The sequence below is a fragment of the Eschrichtius robustus genome, chromosome 12, assembly GCF_028021215.1.
Source record: "Eschrichtius robustus isolate mEscRob2 chromosome 12, mEscRob2.pri, whole genome shotgun sequence".
Classification (NCBI taxonomy): Eukaryota; Metazoa; Chordata; class Mammalia; order Artiodactyla; family Eschrichtiidae; genus Eschrichtius; species Eschrichtius robustus.
In genome coordinates this window covers 44,389,915-44,413,013 of record NC_090835.1, presented here as the reverse complement: position 1 = coordinate 44,413,013, position 23,099 = coordinate 44,389,915, and positions in this window count along the sequence as shown.

Here is a 23,099-nt window from a genome sequence, read left to right as displayed (position 1 = left end):
CTCTACACCTGAAGCCCACTTGGCAGCACCCACAGCTGAACCAAACTGTGGCCCCAATGAGGGAGGACTGCCCTTATTAGAGCATTACATGTTAGTGCATCTTGGCTGGGATTTGAAAAGGGAACCAAAGCAAGAATTTGAGAGCTTCCCTGGTTGCACAGTGGTTGAGAATCTGCCTGCCAATGCAGGGGACACGGGTTCGAGCCCTGGTCTGGGAAGATCCCACATGCCGCGGAGCAACTAGGCCCGTGAGCCACAACTACTGAGCCTGCGCATCTGGAGCCTGTGCTCCGCAACAAGAGAGGGCGCGACAGTGAGAGGCCCGCGCACCGCGATGAAGAGTGGCCCCTGCTCGCCGCAACTAGAGAAAGCCCTTGCACGGAAACGAAGACCCAATACAGCCAAAAATAAATAAATAAATATTAATTAAAAAAAAAAAAAAAAGAATTTGAACAAAATCCAAGAAATTCAGCAAAACAAATGAATACCTCTCTGAATTTTTGGAAAGGATTTATCAGGCCTACAGATGTCATACTAATGCATATCCCGAGGCCCCTGAATATATTAGAATGGTAAATTTGACCTTTTTTGGGGGGGCCAAAGTGCCTCAAATATCAGAAGAAAGTTGCAAAGATTAGATAGTGCATTTGGAATGAACCCTTCTCGGTAGATGTTGCTTTTCAAGTGTTCAACAGGGAACAACCGAAGAAAGAAGATGCAAAATGAAATGCCAATTTTTTTGGCTGTAAGTCACCACTGGGGAAGGAAAACAGATTGCCCTAGGCTAAAACATAAGAAAAACAATAATAAGATAAGAGCCTCTCATATGGTGGAGAGGAACATTCTAAAGAAGAGGCCCAGGGGCGCCCTTGGACTTGAGGCTCCCTCGGACTTGAGGCACCTAATTTCCCACAGGAGCCTTGGGTAAAATTGACAGTGGAGGAATGAGCTGATTAACTTTCTGATAGACCTCACCCTGAAGTTTTTCACCAGAACAGCTTGACATCAGAGTCCCAGCAGAACAGGCTTTAAGCCTACAGATGGCACTCATGAAAACCCCAGGAAAGGAGACAGAGCTCTTTCCCCCTGACCCCCCGAGGTCTAGAAAGAGGTAAGACCAGAAGTGTGTGCTAACAGCATCCCAGGTAAGGCCAAAAGACATGGCCAATATGAATCCCACTAAAAAGGGACGCTGGGACACCTCATCTAAAACAGCCTCCTCTGAGGCAAGAGGATCCCTTCTCCCATAGATTGACTCGTCAAAATGCCAGCCAGTGTATTCCTTGTGTCTGCCCCTCCAGGACGTCTACACAGTTGGTGGTATTTGTACTGTCCCTGTGGGTTGAGTGGAGACTGGTGTTCTCAAACCTGGCATGGTGGTCACCTTTGCTCCAGTCAGTGTTACAGCTGAAGTAAAATCTGTTGAAATGCACCATGAAGCTTTGAGTAAAGCCCTTCCTGGGGACAGCGTGGGCTTCAATATCAAGAACGTGTCAGTAAGAGCAGTACAAACTTGGGCTCGGTAACACGTGATGTTGACCCAAGAAGATAACCTTAGGGAATTTGGAAGAGGTCATCATACAGCATGTGCTGGATAGAGCTGGGGAAGTCCAGTTTCCCCATCTCCTCCTCTCCATGGGTCAGTGCTCTCCTTCAAGCCACCCCAGGGCTGACTCAGGGCCAGCCTTCTCTCAGGCTGATGCACTCAGCCCAGGGACTTCTGAAGACTGAAAATGAAGCTGGAGGAGGAATCAAGGTGAGGTCTTGGAAAATGGTCTTCACCTCTGACTTTGCATCGAGGAGTCAACTAAGGGGAAATTAATTTTACAATAATTCCCTCGCTGCAGTGCTCCTGAGCTTGCTTTTCTAAGAAAAAGAGCCCAGGATTTGTGCCCTAAAGAGAATAAAGTGTACCATTTCACCACTGTATACTTTGTTATCCCCCCTCCTCTAAAAAGTGAGTTCCTAAGAGAGAACTGAGTCTGTTACCAAATAAATAGGGTCCCGCTGCTTGCCGCTTACAAAATCAATTACATACTCATAAATGGTAGAGAAGAAAGGTGCCTTTAATCAGAATGCCAGCAATCTGGGGAGATGGTGGACTCAGTGTCCCCCAAAAACCACCTCCCAAGATTCTGCTCAGCCATGAAGCTTTTTTTTTTAATACATCTTTATTGGAGTATAATTGCTTCACAGTGTTGTGTTAATTTCTGCTGTACAATAAAGTGAATGAGCTATATGCACACATATATCCCCATATCCCCTCCCTCTTGAGCCTCCCTCCCACCCTCCTTATCCCACCCCTCTAGGTGGTCACGAAGCACCGAGCTGATCTCCCTGTGCTATGCGGCTGCTTCCCACTAGCTATCTGTTTTACATTTGGTAGTGTATATATGCCAGTGCTACTTGCTCACTACGTCCCAGCGTCCCCTTCCTACCCTGTGTCCTCAAGTCCGTTCTCAATGTCTGCATCTTTATTCCTGCCCTACCACTAGGTTCATCAGTACCATTTTTCTAGATTCCGTATATATGCGTTAGCATAAGGTATTTGTTTTTCTCTTTCTGACTTACTTCACTCTGCATGACAGACTCTAGGTCCATCCACCTCACTAAAAATAACTCAATTTCGTTCCTTTTTATGGCTGAGTACTATTCCATTGTATATATGTGCCACATCTTCTTTATCCATTCATCTGTCGATGGACATTTAGGTTGCTTCTGTGTCCTGGCTATTGTAAATAGAGCTGCAGTGAACACTGTGGTACATGACCCTTTTTGAATTATGCTTTTCTCAGGGTATATGCCCAGTAGTGGGATTGGTGGGTCATATGGTAGTTCTATTTTTAGTTTTTCAAGGAATCTCTGTACTGTTCTCCATAGTGGCTGTATCAATTTACATTCCCACCAACCGTGCAGGAGTGTTCCCTTTTCATGAAACTTTTTAAAGGAAAACAGGGAAGTAATCTCAGTTAATCATTGAGGTAGGGGGTCAGAGTCATCGCCATCCCCCCACTGTGTGTAGGCTTGCCGACTCCTCGTGATCTTCCTCTAGATATTATCTTTTTTTTTCTTTTTTGGCCACACCTCGAGGCTTATGGGATCTTAGTTCCCCGACCAGGGATGGAACCCGGGCCCTTGGCAGTGAGTGCGCTAACCACTGGACCGCCAGGGAATTCCCCCTCTAGATGTTATCTTTTTTTTTTTAAAGCTCTTTCGTGTTTTTTTTTTTTTTTTTTTTTTTTTTTAATTTTTTATTTATTTATTTATTTATTTTTGGCTGAGTTGGGTCTTCGTTTCTGTGCGAGGGCTTTCCCTAGTTGCGGCGAGCGGGGGCCACTCTTCATCGCGGTGCGCAGGCCTCTCACTGTCGCGGCCTCTCTTGTTGCGGAGCACAGGCTCCAGACGCGCAGGCTCAGTAGTTGTGGCTCACGGGCCCAGCTGCTCCGCGGCATGTGGGATCTTCCCAGACCAGGGCTCGAACCCGTGTGCCCTGCATCGGCAGGCGGATTCTCAACCACTGCGCCACCTGGGAAGCCCCCTCTTTCGTGTTTTTTAAAATTAATTAACTTACTTATTTTTGGCTGTGTTGGGTCTTCGTTGCTGCACGCAGGCTTTCTCTAGTTGCGGCGAGTGGGGGGCTACTTTTCATTGCAATGTGCTGGCTTCTCATCGCGGTGGCTTCTCTTGTTGCAGAGCACGGGCTCTAGGTGTGCGGGCTTAAGTAGTTGTGGCACGTGGGCTCAGTAGTTGTGGCGCATGGGCTTAGTTGCTCCGTGGCATGTGGGATCTTCCCATACCAGGGCTCGAACCCGTGTCCCCTGCATTGGCAAGCGGATTCTTAACCACCGCGCCACCAGGGAAGTCCCTAGGTGTTGTCTTATTCACACAGTTTGTTTGGGAGATTACTGAAAGGGAAGCTAAGGAAGAGATCTGGTCATCTATTAATTACAAGTTAGGCGAGGTATTGTGTGTGATTGAAAGATTTGAAAGGTATGCTTGGGCCGAGATGAGTAGATCATGGGGGTGCCTGGTTTAAAAGTTAGTTATGGGCTTCCTTGGTAACGCAGTGGTTAAGAATCCGCCTGCCAATGCAGGGCACACGGGTTTGAGCCCTTGTCCGGGAAGATCCCACATGCCGCAGAGCAACTAAGCCCGTGCGCCACAACTACTGAGCCTGCGCTCTAGAGCCCACGAGCCACAACAACTGAAGCCCGCGTGCCTAGAGCCTATGCTCCGCAACAAGAGAAGCCACCGCAATGAGAAGCCCACGCACCGCAACAAAGAGTAGCCCCCGCTCGCCACAACTAGAGAAAGCCCGCACACAGCAACAAAGACCCAACGCAGCCAAAAATAAATAAATAAAATAAATAAATTTATAAATAATAAATTTAAAAAATATTTTTAATGCTTAAAAAAAAAAAGTTAGTTACAATACAGCTTTGCTAAAGTGACAGGAAAAGGGGCTTCCTACTGAGGGGGTGGTTTCCTGTAAAGAGCTGCTTACAAGCCCACTGCTTTCACCTAACACAGGCTCTTCCCAGCACTGGCTAAGGGTGAGTGCTCAAAAGGCCTTGCCAGCTGCCCAGCCAGTTCTCACCCACAGGCTGCGTGCTTATGGCTGGAACACTGAAGACCAAGCCTGACCTCAGTGATTTGGAACGAAGGGATGATGTGAGCCTATGAAGGCCCTGAGATGTCCTAACCCCCCAAACCAAACTCCTGGGCAGGGTTTCCCCATGTCAGGCTGAGTTCAGCTAGACTTGTCCACTTTTCCCAAAAGCTTTGCTGACAAAGGCCTTGACAGACCAGAGCTGTGCCTTTTACTGCTAAGAATGAGCCACCATGGAGGTGGGACAAGGCAGCTTCTTAAACCCACACTGTTAAAATAGACAAATGCATAAAAATAAGCAAGGAAGATAGAATCGTGAAGGCCTGGTTGTGATGGTGGCCAGGACCAGGGACCACTTTAAATCTCCCATGGATGGCCCAAGGCTAATTGCCTTAATCCTATCAGTCCCAGCCCTGTTTCTGGATGAAAGAAGAATTTGCTGCCTAATTCCTTTAGTGGTTACAAGTTTCTCTTTCCTTTGAATATTAAGTATCCCGCCAAAGTGACTTTGTCCTACTCTATTTTTTTCTAGCAACGCCTTGAACTTAAGATTTCTTTGGTATTTGAAGGTTCTCTGCTCAGTAATATTTATGGGACCATCATCCACAGACAGATGCCCTTCTTTTAAGTTTTATTAGACTATCTGAGCTCAGAGAAGGGGCCAAAAGAGAACTGGGGCTGTGAAATGTGAACTCTTGAGACCATTGTTCGTGTTCCTTGGGAAGGAAGAGGAGAAAGGAGGGGAACAGTCATTGTACAGCAACCGTGTGCTGCCTGAGGTCAGTCCTTTGTCTTTGAACGATCTCAGGTACACGTTCCCATCCTTGTACCTGTGAGGACAGGCGTATGAAATACAATTCTTTCTCTGTGTGAGATGATTGCCAGTGTGTACTAGTGGGGTTACAAGTGATTTTAGTTAAATTGCCTCAAACTAGTTCTTGTTCTTCAAGTTAGAAGATCCACTGGAGGGCTTCCCTGGTGGCGCAGTGGTTGAGAATCTGCCTGCCAATGCAGGGGACACGGGTTCGAGCCCTGGTCTGGGAAGATCCCACATGCCACGGAGCAGCTGGGCCCCTGAGCCACAACTGCTGAGCCTGCGCGTCTGGAGCCTGTGCTCTGCAACAGGAGAGGCCGCGTTAGTGAGAGGCCCGCGCACTGCTATGAAGAGTGGCCCCCGCTTGCCGCAACTAGAGAAAGCCCTCGCACAGAAGCGAAGACCCAACACAGCCAAAAATTAATAAATAAATAAAGGAGTTCCTTTAAAAAAAAAAAAAAAAAAAAAAGAAGATCCACTGGATTCTACCCAGGTCTTAGCTGTCCTGCTTGGGAGGGACAGAGGTTGACCAAAGGACAAAAGCCGCAAAAAAAAAAAAAAAAAAAAAATGGGAAACTCACCTAGTGACTTTCTTCCTATAGGGGTCTATTCCCCTCCAGAACTTCTGCTTTTGTTTTCTCTTCAGTATCTTCCAGCAATAGTTATTTTTAAAAACTTTTTTATTGAAGTATAGTTGATTTACAACATCGTTTTAGTTTCACGTATACAGCACAGTGATTTAGTTATACATACAGATTCCTTTTCCTTTTCAGATTCTTTTCCCTTATAGGTTATTATAAAATATTGAGTATAGTTCCCTGTGCTATGCAGTAGGTCCTTGTTGGTTATCTATTTTATACATAGTAGTGTGTGTATGTTAATCCCAACCTTCTAATTTATCACTCTCCCCCACCCCCCTTTCCCCTTTGGTAACCATAAGTTTGTTTTCTGTATCTGTGAGTCTCTTTCTGTTTTGTCAATAAGTTCATGTGTATCATTTTTTTAGACTCCACATATAAGCGATATCATATGATACTTGTCTGATTTACTTCACTTAGTATGATAGTCTCTAGGTCCATTCATATTGCTGCACATGGCATTATTTCATTATTTTTTATGACTGAGTAATATTCCATTGTGTATTTTGTGTGTGTGTGTGTGTGTGTGTGTACCACATCTTCTTTATCCATTCATCTGTTGATGGACATTTAGGTTGCTTCCATATCTTGACTACTGTAAATAGTGCTGCAATGAACATTGGGGTGCATGTATCTTTTTGAATTATGGTTTTCTCTGGATATATGCCCAGGAGTGGGATTGTTGGATCATATGGTAGCTCTTTTTTAGTTTTTTAAAGAACCTCCATACTGTTCTCCATAGTGGCTGTACCAATTTACACTCCCACCAACAGTGTAAGAGGGTTCCTTTTTCTCCACACCCTCTCCAGCTTTTTTATTTTTGGTAGACTTTTTGATGATGCCCATTCCGACCAGTGTGAGGTGATAACTCATTGCAGTTTTGATCTGCATTTCTCTAATAATTAGCGACGTTGAGCAACCTTTCATGTTCCTCTTGGCCATCTGTATGTCTTCTTTGGTGAAGTGTCTGTTTAGATCTTCTGCCCATTTTTTGATTGAGTTGTTTGTTTTTTTGATACTGAGCTGTATGAGCTGTTTGTATGTTTTGGAGATTAATCCCTTCTCGATTGCGTTATTTGCAAATATTTTCTCCCATTCTGTAGGTTTTTTTTCATTTTGTTTATGGTTTCCTTTGCTGCACAAAAGCTTTTAAGTTTAATTAGGTCCCATTTTGTTTATTTTTGTTCTTGTTTCCATTACTCTAGGAGATGGATCCAGAAAGATATTGCTGAGATTTATGTCAAAGAGTGTCCTGCTTATGTTTTTTGTTAGGAGTTTTATAGTATCTGGTCTTACATTTAGGTCTTTAATCCATTTTTTAAAAATGTATTTACTTATTTACTTATGGCTGTGTTGGGTCTTCGTTTCTGTGCGAGGGCTCTCTCCAGTTGCGGCAAGTGGGGGCCACTCCTCACCACGGTGCGCGGGCCTCTCACCATCGCGGCCCCTCCCGCTGCGGAGCACAGGCTCCAGACGCGCAGGCTCAGCAACTGTGGCTCACGGGCCCAGCCGCTCCGTGGCATGCGGGATCCTCCCAGACCAGGGCCCGAACCCACGTCCCCTGCACTGGCAGACAGACTCTCAACCACTGCGCCACCAGGGAAGCCCTTTGATCCATTTTTAAATTTTTTATTGAAATACAGTTTATTTACAACGTTGTGTTAGTTTCAGGTATACAGCAAAGTGATTGTTATACATATATGTATATCTCCACTCTTTTTTAGATTCTCTTCCCATATAGGTCATTACAGAGTATTGAATAGAGTTCCCTGTGCTATACAGTAGGTTCTTATTAGTTATCTATTTTGTATATAGTAGTGTGTATATGTCAATCCCAATCTCCCAAATTATCCCTCCCCCCCTTTTCCCCTTGGTAATGGTAAGTTTGCTTTTTACATCTGTGACTCTATTTCTGTTTTGTAAATAGGTTCATTTGTGCCATTTTTTTATATTCCACATAAAAGCAGTATCATATGATATTTGTCTTTCTCTGTCTGACTTACTTCACTCAGTATGATAATGTCTAGGTCCATCCATGTCACTGCACATGGCATTATTTCGTTCTTTTTTATGACTGAGTAATATACCATTGTATATATGTACCACATCTTCTTTATCCATTCCTCCATTGATGGACATTTAGGTTGCTTCCATGTCATGGCTATTGTAAATAGTACTGCAATGAACATTGGGGTACATGTATCTTTTCGAATTATGGTTTTCTCTGGATATATGCCCAGGAGTGGGATTGCTAGATCATATGGTAGTTCTATTTTTAGTTTTTTAAAGAACCTATATACTGTTCTCCATAGTGACTGTACCAATTTACATTGCCACCAACAGTGTAGGAGGGTTGCCTTTTCTCTACACCCTCTCCAGCATTTATTGTTTGTAGATTTTTTGATGATGGCCCTTCTGACCAGTGTGAGGTGATAACTCATTGCAGTTTTGATCTGCATTTCTCTAATAATTAGTGATGTTGAACATCTTTTCATGTGCCTCTTGGCCATCTGTATGTCTTCTTTGAAGAAATGTCTATTTAGATCTTCCACCCATTTTTTTGATTGGGTTGTTTGGTTTTTTTTTTTTTTGATATTGTGCTGCATGAGCTGTTTGTATATTTTTGAGATTAATCCCTTGTCAGTTGCTTCATTTGCAAATATTTTCTCCCATTCTGTGGCTTGTCTTTTCATTTTGTTTATGGTTTCCTTTGCTGTGCAAAAGCCTTTAAGTTTAATTAGGTCCGGGCTTCCCTGGTGGCGCAGTGGTTAAGAATCCGCCTGCCAATGCAGGGGACATGGGTTTGAGCCCTGGTCCAGGAAGATCCCACATGTCACGGAGCAGCTAACCCTGTGTGCCACAACTACTGAGCCTGCACTCTAGAGCCGGTGAGCCACAACTACTGAGCCCGTGTGCCACAACTACTGAGCCTGTGCTCTAGAGTCTGTGCTCTGCAACAAGAGAAGCCACCGCAATGAGAAGCCTGCACACCACAATGAGAAGTAGCCCCCGCTCTCCACAACTAGAGAAAGCCCACGCACAGCAATGAAAACCCAATGCAGCCCAAAATTAAAAAAAAAAAAAAGTTTAATTAGGTCCCACTTGTTTATTTTTGTTTTTATTTTCATTACTCTAGGAGGTGGATCAAAAAAGATCTTGCTGCAATTTGTGTCAGAGAGTGTTCTGCCTATGTTTTCCTTTAAGATTTTTATAGTATCCGGTCTTACATTTAGGTCTTTAATCCATTTTGAGTTTACCTTTGTGTATGGTGTTAGAGAACGTTGTAATTTTATTCTTTTACATGTAGCTGTCCAGTTTTCCCAGCACCACTTATTGAAGAGAGTGTCTTTTCTCCATTGTATATTCTTGCCTCCTTTGTCATAGATTAGCTGACCATATGTGTGCGGGTTTACCTCTGGATTTTCTATACTGTCCCATTGATCTATATTTCTGTTTTGGGGCCAGTACCATACTGTTTTGATGACTGTAGCTTTGTAGTATAGTCTGAAGTCAGGAAGCCTGATTCTTCCAGCTCCGTTTTTCTTTCTCAAGATTGCTTTGGCTGTTCAGGGTCTTTTGTGTTTCCATACATATTTTTAAATTTTTTGTTCTACTTCTGTGGAAAATGCCATTGATAATTTGATAGGGGTCACATTGAACCTGTAGGTTTCCTGGGGTAGTATGGTCATTTTGGCAATGTTCATTCTTCCAATCCAAGAACACAGTGTGTCTTTCCATTTCTTTGTGTCATCTTCTGTTTCTTTCATCAGCTTCTTATAGTTTTTGGAGTACAGGTCTTTTGCCTCCTTAGGTAGGTTTATTCCTAGATATTTTATTATTTTTGATGCAATGGTAAATGGGGTTGTTTCGTTAATTTCCCTTTCTGATCTTTCATTGTTAGTGTATGGAAACACAGCAGAGTTCTGTGTATTAATTTTGTATCCTGCAACTTTACTGAATTCACTGATGAGTTATAGTAGTTTTCTGGTAGTGTCTTTAGGATTTTCTATATATAATATCATATCATCTGCAAACAGTGACAGTTTTACTTCTTTTCCAATTTGGGTCCCTTTTATTTCTTTTTCTTCTCTGATTGCTGTGGCTAGGACTTCCAAAACTGTGTTGAATAAAAGTGGTGACAGTGGACATCCTTGTCTTGTTCCTGATCTTAGAAGAAATGCTTTCAGCTTTTCACCATTGAGTATGATGTTAGCTGTGGGTTTGTCCACAAAAATACGGTTTTTATTATGTTGAGGTAAATTCCCTCTATGCCCACTTTCTGGAGAGTTTTGATCATAAATGGATGTTGAATTTTTTTTTTTTTTTGAAATTTATTTGTTTATTTATTTATTTATGGCTGTGTTGGGTCTTCGTTTCTGTGCGAGGGCTTTCTCTAGTTGCAGCAAGCAGGGGCCACTCTTCATTGCGGTGCGTGGGCCTCTCACTGTCACGGCCTCTCTTGTTGCGGAGCACAGGCTCCAGACGTGAAGGCTCAGTAGTTGTGGCTCACGGGCTTAGTTGCTCCGCGGCATGTGGGATCTTCCCAGACCAGGGCTCGAACCCGTGTCCCCTGCATGGGCAGGCGGATTCTCAACCACTGCGCCACCAGGGAAGCCCGGATGTTGAATTTTATCAAAAGCTTTTTCTGCATCTATTGAGATAGTCATATGGTTTTTATTCTTCAATTTTTCAGTGCGGTGTATCACGCTGACTTACGTATATTGAAAAATCCTTGCATCCCTGGGATAAATCCCACTTGATCATGGTGTATGATAATTTTAATGTATTGTTGGATTTGGTTTGTTAGTATTTTGTTGAGGATTTTTGCATCTATGTTCATCAGTGATATTGGCCTGTAATTTTCTTTTTTTTGTGGTATCTTTGTCTGGTTTTGGTATCAGGGTGATGGTGGCCTCATTGAATGAGTTCGGAAGTGTTCCTTTCTCTGCAATTTTTGGAATAGCTTCAGAAGGATAGGTGTTAACTCTTCTCATATGTTTGATAGAATTTGCCTGTGAAGCCATCTGGTCCTGGGCATTTGTTTTTGGGGAGTTTTTAAATCACAGATTCAGTTTCAGTATTTATGATTTGTCTTCATATTTTCTATTTCTTCCTCATTCAGTCTTGGGAGATTATACCTTTCTAAGAATTTGTCCATTTCTTCTAGGTTGTCCATTTTATTGGCATATAGTTGCTTATAGTAGTCCCTTATGGTCCTTTGTGTTTCTGTGGTGTCAGTTGTATCTTCTCCTTTTTCATTTCTAATTTTATTGATTTGGGTGCTCTCCCTTTTTTTCTTGATGAGCCTGGCTAAAGGTTTATCAATTTTGTTTATCTTTTCAAAGAACCAGCTTTTAGTTTCATTTATCTTTGCTATTGTTTTCTTAATCTCTACTGCATTTATTTCTGCTCTGAACTTTATGATTTCTGTCCTATTAACTTTGGGTTTTGTTAGTTCTTCTTTCTCTAGTTGCTTTAGGTGTAAGGGTAGGTTCTTTAGTGTAAGGATAGGTTGTTTGAGATTTTTCTTGTTTCCTGAGGTAAGCTTGTATTACCATAAACTTCCCTCTTAGAACTACTTTTGCTGCATTCCGTAGGTTTTGGATCATCATGCTTTCATTTTCATTTGTTTCTAGGTATTTTTTGATTTCCTCTTTGATTTCTTTAGTGATCCATTGGTTGCTTAGTAGCATATTGTTTAGCCCCCACATGTTTATGTTTTTTTGCAGTTTTTTCCCTGTAGTTGATTTCTAATCTCATAGCATTGTGATCAGAAAAGATACTTGATATGACTTCAATTTTCTTAAATTTACTGAGGCTTGCTGTGTGGCCCAGCATGTGACCTATCCTGGAGAATGTTCCCTGTGCACTTGAAAAGAATGTGTATTCTGCTGTTTTTGGATGGAATGCTCTTTAATATCAACTAAGTCCTTCTGGTCTAATGTGTCATTTAAGGCCTGTGTTTCCTCACTGATTTTCTGTCTGGATTATCTGTCCATTGATATAAGTGGAGTGTTAAAGTCCCCCATTATTATTGTGTTACCATCAATTCCCCCTTTTATTATGTCTGTTAACATTTGCCTTATATATTGAGGTGCTCTTGTGTTGGGTGCATATATATTTACAATTGTTATATCTTCTTCTTGGATTGATCCCTTGATCATTATGTAGTGTCCTTCTTTGTCTCTTGTGACAGCCTTTATTTTAAAGTCTGTTTTGTCTGATATGAGTATTGCTACTCCAGCTTTCTTTTGATTTCCATTTGCATGGAATACCTTCCTCCATACCCTCACTTTCAGTTTGTATGTGTCTCTATATCTGAAGTGCGTCTCTTGTAGACAACATATATACAGGTCTTGTTTCTGTATCCATTCAGCCAGTCTATGTCTACTGGTTGGAGTGTTTAATCTGTTTACATTTAAGGTAATTCTTGATATGTATGTTCATATTGCCATTTTGTTAATTGTTTTGAATTTGTTTTTGTAGGTCTTTTTTCTTCCTTTCCACTTTTGTTCTCTTGTGATTTGATGACTACCTTTAGTGTTGTTTGGATTCCTTTTTCTTTTTTGTGTGTATATCTGTTACAGATTTTTCATTTGCAGTTACCATGAGGTTTTGATATAGCAGTGTATACATGCTTGTTTTAAGTTGCTGATCTCTTAATGTCAAATGCATTTCAGATATCCTGCATTTGTACTCTCCTCCTCTCATGATTACTGGTTTTGATATCGTATTTGTGTGTGGAGATTTCCTACCTTTACTGTATGTTTGCCTTCACCAGTGAGCTTTCCTATGCATAATTTTCTAGTTTCTACTTGTGGTCTTTTTTTTTTTGGCTTAGAGAAATTGCTTTAGCATTTGTCGTAAAGCTGGTTTTGTGGTGCTGAAATCTTTGAGCTTTTGCTTGTCTGTAAAGCTTTTGATTCCTCCATCACATCTGAACAAGAGCCTTGCTGGGTAGAATATTCTTGGTTGTAGGTTTTTCCCTTTCATCCCTTTACATATGTCATGCCACTCCCTTCTGGCCTGCAGGATTTCTGCTGAAAAATCAGCTATCTCTAATGGGCATTCCCTTGTACATAATTTGTTGCTTTTCTCTTGTTGCTTTTAATATTTTCTCTTTGTCTTTAGTCTTTGTCAGTTGATTACCATGTGTCTTGGCATGTTCCTCCTTAGGTTTATCCTGTGTGGGACTCTCTGTGCTTCCTGTACTTGGGTAACTGTTTCCTTTCTCTCCCTCTTTTCCTTCTGGGACCCCTATAATGAGAATGTCGTTGCATTTGACGTTGTCCCAGAGGTCTCTTAAACTGTCCTCATTTCTTTTCATTCTTTTTTCTTTATTCTGTTCTGTGGCAGTGATTTCTACCACTCTTTCTTCTAGCTCACTGATTTGTTCTTCTGCCTCATTTATTCTGCTATTGATTTCATCTAGTGTATTTTTCATTTCACTTGTTGTATTCTTCAAGTCTGGTTGTTCTTTATATTTTCTAACTCTTTGCTAAAACCTTCCTGTAACTTCTCACACTGTGCATCCATTCTTTCCCCAAGTTCTTGGATCATCTTTACGATCATTACTCTGAACTCTTTTTCCAGTAGATTGGCTATCTCCACTTCACTTAGTTGTCTTCTAGGGTTTTATCTTTCTCCTTTGTCTGGAACATACTCCTTTGCCATCTCATTTTGTTTAAATTTCTATTTGTATTTTTATGTATGTAGTAACTTAGTTACATTTCTTGACTTTGGAGAAGTGGCGCTCTGTAGGAGATGTCCTATATGTTCCAGCAGTACACTTCCCTCTCATCACCCAAGGACCAGGGACCAGCTGGTCCCAGGGTAGTTTCTGACCTGTGTTTGCAGACTCAGTTCTTCAAGATCATAGTTTCCTTGCTTCTGGTGTCTGCCCCCTGGTGGATGAGGCTGGTCTAGAGGTTTGTGCAGGCTTCTTGGTGGGGGTGTGCTGGTGCTTGTCCACTGGTGGGTAGAACAGGGTCCTGGCCCTCTGGTGAGCAGGGGCCATGTCAAGGGACGTGTCTAGAGGTGGCTGTGGGCAGCCTGTCTGCTGATGGGTGGGGCTGTGTTCCTGCCCTGTCGGTTGTTTGGCCTGAGGCTGGAGCTTACGGGCTGTTGGGTGGGGCCAGGTCTCAGTACCTAGGATCCAAAGTGTCTGCCTCCAGCCAGAGTTCATGTAGGTCCCCGCTATGTCCATGTCCGCCACCAGCTTTTATGACCGCAGAGAGAGCTACAGCCACCCCTGCCTCCCCAGGAGACCCTCCAAGACCATCAGGTAGGTCTGGCCCAGACTCCTATGGAGTCACTGCTTTTGCTCTGGAACCCAGTGTGCACAAGACTTTGTGTGCACTCTCCAAGAGTGGAGTCTGTTTCTCCCAGTCCCGTGGAGCTCCTGCAGTCAAGCCCCGCTGGTCTTCAAAGCCAAATGCTCTTGAGTCTCTTCCTCCCGATGCTGGACACCTAGGCTGGGGAGACTGGCGTGGGGCTCAGAGATCTCGAACTCCTGCAATGTACTTATTCTCCAGCTTGTGGGACGCCCACCCAAGCGGTATGGGATTTGATAATATACTGAGTGCGCTCCTCCTACTGTCTCGTGGTTTCTTCTTTATGTCTTTGGATGTAGAATATCTTTTTTTTTTTTTTGGTAGATTCCAGTCTTTTTGTAAATTTTTTTATTTTATATTGGAGTGTAGTTGATTAACAATGTTGTGTTAGCTTCAGGTGCACAACAAAATGATTCACTTATACATATACATGTATCTATTCTTTCTCAAATTCTTTTCCCATCTAGGTCATTACATAACATTGAGCAGAGTTCCCTGTGCTATACAGTAGGTCCTTGTTGGTTTTTCATTTTAAACATAGCAGTGTGTACATGTCAATTCCAAACTCCCTAACTATCCCCACCCCACCCTTCCCCCCCACCCCCATAACCATAAGTTTGTTCTCTAAGTCTGTGAGCCTGTTTCTGTTTTGTAAATAAGTTCATTTGTATCATTTTTTTTTTTAGATTTTGCATATAAGTGATATCATATGATATTTGTCTTTATTTGTCTGACTTACTTCACTCAATATGACAATCTCTAGGTCCATCCATGTTGCTGCAAGTGGAATTATTTCATTCTTTTTTATGACTAATATTCCATTATATATCTATATGTATATGTATATATGTACGTATGTATGGGCACCACATCTTCTTTATCCATTCATCTGTTGATGGACATTTAGGTTGCTTCCATATCTTGGCTATTGTAAATAGTGCTGCAGTGAACATTGGGATGCATGTATCTTTTTGAATTATGGTTTTCTCCAGATACATGCCCAGGAGTAGGATTGCCGGATCATATGGTACCTCTATTTTTACTTTTTTAAAGAACCTCCATACTGTTCTCCATAGTGGTTGTACCAATTTACATTCCCACCAGCAGTGTAGGAGGGTTCCTTTTTCTCCACAGCCTCTCCAGCATTTATTATTGGTAGACTTTTTGATGATGGCCATTCTGACCAGTGTGAGGTTTGTTGTAGTTTTGATATGCATTTCTCTAATAATTAGTGATGTTGAGCATCTTTTCGTGTGCCTCTTGGACATCTGTACGTCTTCTTTGGAGAAATGTCTATTTAGATCTTCCAAATGACTTTTGAAGTGTTCCTTCCTCTGCAATTTTTGGAACAGTTTCAGAAGGATGGTTGTTAGCTCTTTTCTAAGTGTTTGATAGAATTTGCCTGTGAAGCCATCTGGTCCTGATTCCAATCTTTTTTATCCATGGTTTTTCAGCAGTTAATTGTGATGTTGGTGTGCTCATAAGAAGAGGTGAACTGAAGGCCCTCCTGCTCCACCATCTTCTAAAATACTAGGTTCTCTTTTTCTTACACCTCTCCCAGGAATCAGGAATCATGTCGGAGAAAGCAAATTTTCCTACTCACTCCTTCACATAGCTTCTTTGCAGAACTTCCAGGTAGTGAAGTGCTGCTGAAAGCTGTGATTCTCCAGTTTGAGACGCTCATTATATTAAATGATTACAGAGGCTGTGAAGTCCCCCAGTCTGCCATCTGCAAGCTGGAGAACCAGGAGAGACAGTGGTGTAATTCAGTTTGGGTCCAGAGGCCTGAGAATAGGGCCATGGGTGGGGGACATTGATATGAATCTCAGTCTGAGTCCAAAGGCCTGAAAGTCAGGATCACCTGTGTCCAAGAGCAGAAGAAGATGGATGTGTCAGCTCAAGCAAAGAGCTTCTGGCAATAGTTTTAAAAAAAATTTTCCCTAGAGTTTTTAGTGGTATCCCGGGGAGGTTATATCTGATAGGAGCTGTTTGGCCATTACAAAAGCAGGTCCAGTCCTTTGACAAAGTTTCAGGAAATATGGGTAAAGTTTCATGACTAACCCTTAACCTCCAGACTAAACTTGCACAGCAATAGGGCCCTTTAGGTGGTCAAAATATGTTTAGGACCCATCACTGGAAATCTCCTTTGGAGCCAGCTTAGAAGTCACGTAACAACTTGGTCTCATTGCCTATAGTGTCAGTTTCCATTTTCCATCTCGAATAGGAGTATGCAGTTTGATTGCCCTTTTATTCACATCATTGGTTCCAAACTTCTTTCAGTATGTATCAAAAATTCAGTTCACTCTCATAGTGATGTCCCACCTTAAAAAATATTTCAAAGCCCCTTGAGCTATGGACTTTGGGTGGGTAGGGGGGCACCCAAGAGTGGTAATAAGCCACGATCTCCCAGGTATGAAGTGGCCAAGCCACCACCTAAAGGGATTCTTTCAAAGGCAAGAACAAGAACTCAATTAATTTGTCTGGGTTGTTTCACAAAAGCAGGCTTTAATCTGGAAGGTGTATAAATACACCAGGTTTCTTGCTCAGAATAAAATTGGGTGTTCTTTACTTGCTGAAAGTTTTAAGTCTTACATTTAAGGTTCTGGTTTCCTGAATAACAGTAGATGGCGTTTATACAGTAGCAAGTGTTTTAGAGTCCGTGCTATGGTAACTAATGTACTAGCTGGCATCTTCGAAAGTTAGAATGAAATGAGAGAGTCTAAGGGAAAAGACGAGAAAGAACAACAAAAAGCTTTTTCACACTAAAGTGTAGGGTCATTCAGGGCCTGTTCAAACAACAGGAATTATGCTGGTGATGACAATACGTCCCTTCCAGCCTCAGAAAAGTGCAAAGACATTCATTCCCCATGGCCGTTCTCATCCCGTGCGCCCACCTGATCTGGAGAAAGCCCTCTGCAATACTGAGCCCCTCGGGCTGCCCATCACTGGCACGATGCAGGGGGCTCAAAGGAATTTTTTGTGAATCTCATGTCACAAAAGGGGACACATTCTTCCCTGGCCTTTGACCTATCTCCCGGTGGAAACCTTGTGCAGGGTTAATAGGTGAGAAACCATGTTTTAAGCACCCTGGAGCATGTTCTGGTCCCTGAGCACCAGATCTCAGACGGTGGAGAAGGTACAGATCTTCACCAGGGTTTGGAAAAGTGCTGGCGAGGAAGCATTTCCCGTGAAGTCTGCCCTCCTGTGGTTAACAGAGTGACCGACAGTGACATGGCAAGGTCTCTGCTTAGGGTTCTAGATTTAGATGTAGTAAAGCCATAAATTCCTCTATTTTCCCATTTTCATTTAGATGGTAGTCTCTGTTATGGGCATAGCTAAGGTAAAATACTTAAATTATTTGAAATACAAAATGGAACGTTTTTCTCAAGTCTATATCTTTTTAACTCATAAACCTACTGTTTTGATAGAAAAACAAAAGTAGCATAGGTATCTCTGCCCTTTGTCGCCTTCACATGATAGATGCCTTTCTTTTTTTTTGGACGGTGTGGCATGTGGGATCCTAGTTCCCCGACCAGGGATTGAACCCGCGCCCCCTGCTCTGGAAGCGCAGAGTCTTAACCACTGGACCACAAGGGAAGTCCCAATAGACACCTTTCTATTTGTCTTCTCTCCAAATTACAGAGTAAATTCCTGGAGGGTAGAGAATGGTCCTAGTTCTCTGTCGGTTCCCATGTCCCTAGTTCTGTGCAGAGCACATAGTTTTTAGCAAATATCATTGAATAGTAAAATTACAAGATATCAGTTTATCTTCCTCTATTTTTGCAACAAAAATGGAAGGCAGTGGCTTTTTTATTTGGTCATCTTATGCATAGATTATTGCTGGCAGAGGGTACCTTAATGCCACCTTAGACTAGCTTCCCAGTATGTGGAGAAATGCTTTTGGAAGCATCAAGCCTTGTAGCTTCTTTCCGGATGTTCAAATCAAAGCAGGTCAAGAACTGCTCTTTACGTAATTGAAATGCAAAGAAACAACACTGAAATGAAAATTTTCATTAATCAGATTAACAGAGATTAATAATTATTGTGGGGAGTTCCCTGGTGGTCCAGTGGTTAGGACTTTGTGCTTCCACTGCCAGGGGCCCGGGTTTGATCCCTGGTAGGGGTAATAAGCTCCCACAAGTCATGCAGCATGACCATAATAATAATAATAATAATAATAATTTATTGTGGGTGACGATAAAATTGAGCCTGCAGTCCCTTTTGTTGCTACTAAAAATGTAATTCCAGAATACTTAATGATTTTATTTTAAATCCTTAAAATATTCCTGTTATTTGATCCAGTTAACCACAGGATGTTCATGATAGCTATGTTTATAAAAGTAGAAATTTAGAAAATATATATATATATTTTTTCAGATGTAGAATGTATTTGTTCATTCAGTCAACAAATAGTGAATGAGTGCCTGCTATTTCCCAGTCATTGTTCTAAGCGGTGTGGACAAAATGGTGAAAAAAAGGCATGCAAAATCCCTGCATTGATGAGGCTTATAATGTCCCAGAGAGGTACATTATAAAAGAAATAAAATGGCCATATTTTATAGTGTTAGCTAGTAATAAAAATAAGCAGGGTAATGGGATAGTGACAAGAAGGGTGCTATTTTAGATAGAGCCCCCCATTAGAAAAAGGTATACCTTAGACGAGAGATTCACTCTGTTTTACTATACAAAGCTCAAGAGCAAATCTGGTGAACAGTCCCAATTCACTCAGATCAAAGCTTCAAATTTGGAAAATATTAAAAATAGGAAAAAACATATACAAAGCATTTGGTAGCCACTTAATACTTTATTTTATAGTTAATATATACAATAGCTATATATATATATATACACACACACACAATATATATATACAAAAGCTATAATATTGTGGAGAAATGCTTATGGTAAATTCTATAAAGAAATCAGGTGGCTATAGATTGTGTATATAATTACTCTTGCTTCATTGCATTGCCTGATAAATTCATTGCTATGATATAAAGTAGTGGTAATAGTGGGCATCTATGTCTTGTTTCTGACTTTAGTGAAAATGTCTCTAGAATTTTCCCATTATATCATCTATCTGTTACTGAGTAACAAGTTTTCTTAAAGCTAAGTGGCTTAAAACAACAATAATCATTTATTTTGCTCATGAATATGCAGTTGTTGACAGAGCTAGTTGATACTATCTATTTGCTATCTAGTTGATACTGACTTTCAGTACAGATCACTTTCATGGCGGGCGAGTTAATGCTGGCTGTCAGCTGGCAGCTCTGCTGGTCTGGGGCCTGGGAGTGAGGGGCCTTGCTGCTGCTTCTCCAAGTGGGCTTCTAATCTGCTAGGGCTTCCTCACTGGATGACGGCTGAGTTCCCTGAACAAATGTCCCAAGAGATGCAGACAGAAGGGAGTGGCACTTTTATGCTCTATCCTTGGAAATCACGTAGCATCACTCATTGTACCTTATTAGTTGAGGGAGTCACGAAGTTCCACTCAGGTTAAAAGGGAGAGGACATAGGTTCCACCCATGGGATTGTGGGAAGGTAACATCGTACAATGAGCGTGTGGATGAGAGACATTCTTATATTCTAACCTCTCTCAGATTACAGAGACATTGAAACACTTTAATTTATGCATGTCATTGCATGTAGCTGTACTTCGTTCATTTTCACTGTTGGCTGGCACTCTTTGATATAAATATACCGCAATTTAGGAACTGTGCTCTGGATGGACCCTGGGCTATTTCCAGGTTTATTGATTAGCATTCCTGTCCACATATCCTAGTGTAAATGTGCATAGGTGTCTTTGATGTATACCCCCAAGAGGGATGTTACAGATGCTTGTGTTCCTAAGTAATGCCAAACTGTACCAATTTATACTCCCACCAGCCAGTATGAGAGTTCCTGTTCCAAAGCCTGGTTACCATAATCTGATTTTTCCAGATTTTTTTCTTCTTTATGGCAGGTTTGTAATGGAAGACACCTTTAATCCTACCTAATCTTTCTGTGTGCTAGCTTTCCAAGGAGCAAGAGTGTTACCTTCTTCAGTCTGCCCCTTCAGATGCATAGCTCATAACTGCTTGACTTGGTCATACAGAAACGTTTGGCCGAGTATATTGCAGGTCAGAGACAGAGCGTGCCTATATTAGCAGAACTCTGTGTCCTTCCATTTCTGCTTACAGGCTGCCTAGATTTAGCTGGAGTTGTTCCTTCACAGGACTTTGCTCAAAGCAGTCAAAAAATTGTCAACATAATCCATCATTCTAAATCTTCCTGACCACGTCCCCAATGACACAGATTTGGTCAAATTATAGTCTACCCTCCAAAGTAATGCAGGCCTCCAAACCTGACTGAACATCTTATCACCGTGTAGTGTGAGGCACCAGCTTCTCAGCCTATACCCAGTTAACAATCAGCACATGTTACTATGGAAGAAGGGAGGATGGACATTGGTCGACCACCAGCACTCTTGGCCACAGCTTCCTTCTGGCATCACTTTTTCTTTTTCTTAGTAACTTTGTTTTCTGGAAAAGTATAGTGTCCTAACTCTTGGCTAACAGAGCTGGGTTGACCACTTCTTTTTCTCATTTTATTGTCTTCTGTCTCTGTTGATAGGGAACAGTCGGGTGTCCTTTTTCTTTGGTTATTTTCAAGAACACTTTTGTGTTTGGCGTTTCCTTGATTCCTCAACAGTGTAAGGATAGGTTTTTAAAAATAAATTGATCCTACTTGGTAAACACTGGAATTCCTGAATTGGTGGATTCATGAGAAGTTCAGAAAATTCTGACTTCCCTCATTCTCTCTCTTCTCCGTCTGGAACTCCAACTAGATGTTTGACTCTCATTTTGTCCTCTGTATTCATCTTCTCTTTCCTATGTTCTATCCCTCTGTCTCATTTCTTCATATATTTTTCTAGCTCACCAAACTCCTCTCCAACAGTGTCTTATTGTTTCACATGCCCATTGTGTTAGGAATTGTAATTTTTTTTCATTTCTAAATTGCAAAAGCAGTGTTAATCATTAGACATTGTTTTAAGAAGCAGTTTACAACAGAATTACTTCTATATGAAATGATAAATACAAAAAAAAAAAAAAAAAACCTCCAAAAAGGATTTTGAAACAAACGTCATGTTATGCCAGCCCAGTCATTCCGTCTTGGAATCTTGTAAGGCCCCTATGCAATCTTGTGTGGCCATGATGGTCTGGAGGGCTACTTTCCCATGCTGAAAGCTGTAACTTTCTCTTGAAAATTTTAAGTGGAAGACACCCCTTGGGTTGGCACAGGGTATTGGGTGGAAGGAAATGCAGAGATCAGTGGCTGAGGATGTGGAGCGGGCCTTCCAGTGGGGACATGATGGTGGACACTTCTGGCAACGCTGAGAGCTCTTTGCACTGGTGTGGACTGCGTGCATCACACGTGGAGGGGAGTGGGGCTGCGGGGTGCTCCTTGGGCCATTGTCTTCCAGTGCGTGTACAGCAGGGAGCAGAACTGGGACAGATGTCTGTATGGTTAGAGATTTTTCTTCCCCCCGGTTCCCAACTCATTTCCAGAAAGAGTTAAAGGAGAGGAGAGAAAAAAAGTTTTCCATGGGTTGGAAAGTGGAGGTCCATACCTTTCACACAGCATGGGCTCCAAGAGACTCCATGGCCTCTGGTCAAGGGCCCCAAGTCCCAAAGGAGGGCAGAACCTCTCCCAGCTTGAGACTCCTCCTTCCAGAGTTTCTTTGGGCTCTTTTGGTTCTCCCCCAGCGATCCTCTCCCATTTTTCTCTCCTATAGCCTGATGCCTGTGATTTAGGCAAACCTTCACATTTACATCCTCACTTCTGATCCTATAGACAATGGCATACTTAGCTTTATTACTGCCTCGCCTATCAAAATGTAACTGCCATAGGGTCACAAGCTTCATTCACTGCTCTACCCCTAAGTGCTTAGAACAATGTCTGGTCCAGAGTAAGCACTTAATAATTATGTTGATCATTGAATTATTTTACTTTAGATTCTTTGCAAAGGTAGAATTGGAAAATTATCAGGTTATTCGTAAGTGAAACCCACTGAACTTAGCACGGGTAGGAGTGCAGTAGGTTCTTCTCTGCTAAATGAGTTCAGTGTTTGGCATGTAGGTTTGGAGCAGGTTTTTCACAGGTGGAGTTTGGTAATCTCATTCTTGCCTTGCACAAAAAGTGTGGATTGCTCAAGCAGGGTCAGAAGCACCATGGCAGTAGTAACATTTACCATTGCATACCTGTTTTATTTAAATTTGGATCCCACAGGATCCCTAATTGTTGAAGAGTACGATTTAAAACACCTTGAGAATCTAGGAATATATTTACCTAACGAAAGAAAGATGTGCAAAACCTCTTTAGAAGAAATTCTAAAATTTTATTGAGGGAGGGACATAAAAATGAGAATCTGGCAGGATGTAGATTGTTCATGGACTGAAAAACTCCATGCAGTGAATCAATTATAGTCACTAAATTACAGAGTCAATGCAATCCCAACTGGCTTTATACTGGAGCTGCACTAGGTTAAAAAATTTATATGACAATGCAGAAGGTTCAATAATAACCATGACATTTGGAGAAAAGGCAGGAGGACCGTAAACAGGAAAGACAGTGTGGCATTGGCCTGGGGACAGTCATAAGAGCAGTGGGGAAAGAGAGGGGCCAGGATCACACCCTGCATTTTTGAGACAGCAGTTCTGAGCAGTGAA